This window comes from Onychostruthus taczanowskii, unplaced genomic scaffold (assembly GCF_017590055.1).
Source record: "Onychostruthus taczanowskii isolate IOZ18803 unplaced genomic scaffold, ASM1759005v1 scaffold16, whole genome shotgun sequence".
In the NCBI taxonomy this organism is placed as follows: domain Eukaryota; kingdom Metazoa; phylum Chordata; class Aves; order Passeriformes; family Passeridae; genus Onychostruthus; species Onychostruthus taczanowskii.
In genome coordinates this window covers 5,950,025-5,955,971 of record NW_024498795.1, presented here as the reverse complement: position 1 = coordinate 5,955,971, position 5,947 = coordinate 5,950,025, and positions in this window count along the sequence as shown.

The window sequence follows — 5,947 nt, the reverse complement described above, 5'->3', positions numbered from 1 at the left end:
AGTTTTTTTTTTTTTTTTTTTTTTTTCCTCCTTGTGCTCGATAAAGCGGACAGAGCCGGACGGCTTGAGCTCCCCTCTCCCTCTCTCTCCTCTCTCTCCCTCGCCGTGTTCCCGCTGGATTTTGGCGGGATTGACGCTGGGAGGGGAACCGGTGTTCCGCAGGCTCCCGCCGCCAGGTGACGCTGTGCCCCCGGCCCGCGCCGCTCCCGGGCGGATCCAGATCCATAGCCCCGCTCCCGCCTCCCGCCGGCCCGGCCCGGGCGGATCCAGATCCATAGTCCCGCTCCCGCCTCCCGCCGGCCCGGCCCGGGCGGATCCAGATCCATAGTCCCGCTCCCGCCTCCCGCCGGCCCGGCCCGGGCGGATCCAGATCCATAGTCCCGCTCCCGCCTCCCGCCGGCCCGGCCCGGGCGGATCCAGATCCATAGTCCCGCTCCCGCCTCCCGCCAGCCCGGCCCGGGCGCTCCTCCTCACCCCGCTCCCGCCCTCCCACAAAACGGCGGGGGTCTGGGGGCTTGGGTGTCTCTTGTTTGTAGTGTTTGTTGAAAGATGCAATTGTTTCCAGAAATGGCTTGGAGAATCCTAGAATGGCTTGGGTTGGAGGGGGCCTTAAAAATAATCTTCTTACAGGTTACTCAAAGCCCTGTTCAGCCTGGCCTTGAACGCTTCCAGGAATGGGGCATCCTCAGGTTGTCACACAACCTGTTGCCAGAGTGCAACAGATGCCTCACCACTCTCACAGTAAAAAATTTCTTCCTAATATCCAATCTAAATCGACCCTCCTTCAGCTTAAATCCCTTAAATCCCTTTCCTTATTGCAGCAAGCCTTGCTAAAAAGTGTGTACCTGTCTTTCTGATAGACCTCTTTTAGGTATTGAAACGTAGGAATAACATGTCCCTGGAGTCTTCTCTGTAGTGAACAGTGCCAAATCTCTCAGCCTTTCCTCATAAGAGAAGTGCTCCAGCTCTGATCATCTTCATGGCTCTTGCCTGGACCTGCTCCAACAAGTCCATGTCTTTCTTGTGCTGAGGACTCTCGTGCTGGATGCAGCGCTCCAGGTGCAGGGGGGCTCTCATATTGAGCAGTTAATAAAGCTGATGCCTGTACATAATTTAGATTATTTTTTTGGTCTTTGGTTGGCGCTAAGAGCAAAGGGATTCAGTAGTTGGGCAGTTATTTAAATAAATTAATAATGCATGTGTCTGTCCAGCAAGCACCTGTCCTTTGAATGAAAGTACATATGTCTGATGCTGTTATTTTTACTGTGTGTTAATCTAGGAGGTATAATGCTCAACATTTCCAAGTATAAACTTTTTCTCCCAGCATTTTTCATTTATTTATTTGAAGACAGCATTACCCTGTGCATCTTGCTTCTCATTTTCCTACAGACCATCTTGGAAATGGCAGCGGACAAGGAGCACTGTGGTTCTCATGGGAAAGGATGTCTGCCTGCTTTAAGGTGGTGATCATGGGCAGTTCCCATTACTGGATGACATACAGGAATTAATTGCTGTCCTCAGGGCTTGGTAGTACCTTAGTCAGAATCCATCCTGTGGACTGGTCCTGTACCCTGGAACAGATTTGTGAAGAAGATAGATGGGCAGAGGGTGCCTGATAAATAATTGCTCAGGCCAACAGCACTGCTGCCTTGGCTGTTAAGGGTACCCATGGTATGATTTCTCAGAACTGTGTTTGTCTCTGCCTGATTCAGAAGTGGAGTCTCTTATTTATTGCTGGTAGAAAACGGGAATGAAAAAAATCCAAAGTGATTGCACCGGAGAAGACTAAAAGGATGAAAGCACTTGTAGAAAGAGTAAAAATTATGGAAAATGAATGAAACAGAATGAATCAGAATGAACCAGAATGAGTGGTGCTGGTTTTTGTTCCCTGTACTTCCCCATTCTGTCAGGACTGAGTAAATTATGCCAAGTAGAATTGTGCAGAATTTTGCAATAAATTGCCTGAATTCATCCATACTCACTGCTTTGTGAGGAAGGGAGGCTACTTCAGAGGCTGTGGCTACTGCACTTGGAGTACCTTGTAATTTTGGGCACATTTCCTGAAAACAGAACTCATCTTTCAAGGATCTCCTGAGTCACTTTGAAAAACTCCGGAACCAGTAAACTCCAAAGCTTTTGATCATGGTGGTGGAAAGCCCAAGGACTGCATTTTGCCTTTGTGCGTGAGGCAGGAGTGAAACTGCAGAGCACTGAACAAAGATACTTCAGTTATCCCGTGTCTTGCTTTCCCTTTATGGTTTGTTTCAGGTTTTCCTTTCTTTTCAAGAAGTGTCTCTTCCCTCCCTGCTCCTTGCCCCAGGCTGTAGCCCTTAAAGCATCTGGGATGCAATAGCAGAGTAGCAATAGTGGTTTGTTTCTCATCTCACTTAGGAAAAACACTTGGTTTCTGTTGAACCATACCCTTTGTCCTGACACAGCTGTTCTCACCACACCCTCTCGTTACTCACTGGGCACCTCCAGCCACGATTTTATTCAGAAAACTTGAAGATGTGCTGTGAACCCCAAATCCCATATCTGTATCCATCAGAACTGCTCCTAGTGACAGATGTGTTCTGAAACAAAAAAAAAAAATGTATATGTAGTAAAATATGAGCTTTTCTGTGCACAAGTTACTCAACTTAGTCAGGTTTTTGGCTGTTTCTGTTAGACACCTAACATTTTTTTTACACTTAGAGAGTCAACAGAACAGGAAACTAACATATAGAGGAGGCAAAGAATCCTTAATTTTACAGTTAGGCTTTTTTTCTTTTTTATTTCAATCAATAGTTTAACAAGTGCTTAAACTTCCCCAGCAGTTTAATCTGGAACATAGTTGAGAAGAAAAATATCTTCTATAACTTTACAAAAATAAAAAGATTTTTTTTCTTTTAAAATCCTGCACTTTAGGCAAGCACGCTCTGACTCAAGCAAGACTGACATTATATCCTAAAATACAGACTTCTGTTCATAGAAATGACATTCTACCCCAGGACAGCAGGCACAATATGTAAATGGCATAGAAACAGAGCAAGAACACTTGTTATGACTTTTCTGATCCCTTTTGTCCTATTTCTTGAATAGAGCCTCTTAAAACAATTTGCCTAAGAATTTCTTTAGGTTGCCATTTCTTCTGTCAGGTGGGTCTTTGAGTAGGATATTACTGAGGGAAAAGCTTTCACCTGTCTTGGCAACACTGGTAGCAGCTGAAGATACCATCATTAATGGATTCCTTTTTTTTGTTTTTTTTTAACCTTCTGCATTTCAGCAAGGGACAAATCACCCAGCTTGCAGGTCTTCCGCTGCTAAACCACTTGCAGCTTAACTTCTTCAGCAGCCAGGGCTGCCAGCACATGAGGTCAGGTTGGAGAAATAAAATGAATGGAATATATTGTGTCACATATGTATGTGGTGCTGTGCAGCAGTTAATTTAGTGAGTGATGAAACCAAAAGAGGGGGTTAGCTTAGCTCCTCGTTCTATGCCTGCAAGCAAGGAGAAGCCTCACAGAAAATACAGACTAGCACATAAACTATGCACTCTGAAGACTTACAGCTTTGTCCAACTTGACTTGTATTGGCTAAAAGAAAAAAATATATAGGCACATGGAGGTAAGCTGGTGCAGCAAATGCTAAGAACCCAGATAATAAAATTGTTTCTGTCAACACTACAAATAAACTACAGAAGTCCCCAATCAGATTTCATGTAATGCATTGTGAAGACCTTTAAAAATACTTCTTTTTTAAGTGTCTTTAAACAACAGGGGGAAAAAGAGCATTTATTGTACAATTTGTACAGTGAGTTACGTTTTCATGTAGTCTAACCATAAACCTTTTTAAACCTAGACCTTTGCAAGTCTGTGATTCAAAACAGCTGAGACATAAATGTGCTTTTAGAGGTTCTAACCAGACAGATCTTTCTCTTGAAACTGTTGCAACATTTTTGACATTAAACAATTTACAAAGGAGCCACAAGGCACTAACAAACTTTAGATGATTGCCCCAATGAGTATAGAAAATCATGCTGTGGAACAGCTCCTTTGGTCTTTGCTTTCATCCTGCACCACAAGCATGTGCAGATGTCAGCTGGGATCGAGTGTGTGTGGCACTTGCACAGGCAAGTGACATAGTCTGACAACTTCTAACCATGGAAATTTTTTAGAGATAGGACCACATGGGAATGGTTGATGGTGGTAAAAGCAGCTTGTCTTGTGTGATCTAAGGAATGCCACACAGTACCCATCCTTTTAAATAAAAACTAGTGTGAATTCACTCCTGCTGCTAGATCTCAAATAGAAGTCAGAAATTAAGCAGGTGCTTCGGGGACTTGTTTGACTGTAACAGCTCAGTAACCCAGTTAGAGATATGCTGGTGGCACTCTGCTGACTACAAAACTCAATCTAGAGAAACCCAAACTCCATGCTGGTTTGTAACTACTCTGTCAGGGGCATCCTGTCTCCTTCTTGAACCTCTAGTTAAAACTGTGCCCCCCACCAGCAACTGATCCAGAGCTGGCTCTTCAAGTAGGTTTCACTGCATGGAGCAAAAAATACATCAAGAAATGCTGATCAGAACTGCTGTTGTTCATAGGGCTCAATTCACCATGGTGACTTGGCTTTCAGATCCTTCCAACAGGCTGAAGGAGGATCTGACATCAAATAGATGGATAAACACTTTCTCTGGTGACTACTGAGCCAACCAGAGCTCCATTCCTGACTCTTAAGTATCAGTTTTCTGTGACTTTTCATTTTTCTGAGGAAAAAATATGAAAGATGTAGTCTGACTCAGCAGCACATCTATCTATGATACTGCTCCTTCCCTCTGTCTTCCTGCTGTCTCAAAACTAGGTGAACTCATTCTGTTCCAACTCTGACGAAATTCACATCCATATTTGCAAGGAATGCTTTTGCTATAGTAGTCAGTATGAGGACTCACTGTGTAAAGATTTTCATTCAAAACATACTTTTCCTAGGTTACTGAAAATAATACATTAAAGGTTCTTTTTCTGACACAATACTGGGTTGGGCAGCTAGCAGCTGCTTATGCTGTGAAGAAACACTACAATTTTCTCCTTATGTTTTTTACAGATTTTCCTGCTCTTCCTGTGAGCCAAAATGTGTACATGAGTAAAAGCCACAGCCCAAACACAAGATTATGCTCTCAGTTCACTCCCCATTAAAGCTGAGCAGCATGGTTCATCTATGAACTTCCAACTCTTTGCAGGTCTTAAACATCTCCCCTACTGCTTCCAGAGTCTGCTCTGATTTGCATCAGGGCACAAAAGGATATATTCACCACTGAGGGAAACCTGAGAGTTTCCAGGGCAGGCTCTAGTTGACAAATGCTCTCTGAAGGCTGTGTCTCTCCATCTTCCCAGCAGTGTCACCCCAAAACAATGCTGATTTAAGATTTATGAAACCGTGGCCTGTATTGGGACTCTTCAGCAAGGAGGAAAGGAAGGACATGGTTGCATTAGTGCATCTCTTGCTCCTCCCTCTCTAAGACTGGGCCGATGTTCCTCCATCTGAGGGTGTTTCCAGATGCTTTCTTGCTCTACCAGGAGCCACACCATGCTTGCTGCTGTAACCCTTTTCCCTGTTCTTACATGAGGTCACATGACTAACAAAATGCTGCTGAATAGGGCTGCAGAACACATGAGATCCCATTTGCTTTACTCTGCCCACCCAGCTGACCCAAGCACTGCATGTGGAGTATGTAAGGCCTCAGGAATACGGAAAGAGTAGTCTTTCCTGCAGCCTAGTATTGGCAGCTTACCTGCACTCTGTGCATCCGACAGGAAAATTGCTGCTGCTGGCTGGCTTTGAGGGGGCTTCGTTGCAACTACTCTCTAGATACAAAGGGAGGCCTTGAAGCAATTACACAGCTAAGTTAATTGAATGAGAAAATACTAAACCACTGGTTATTTTTACAACTTAATGATTGTAAAAATAGC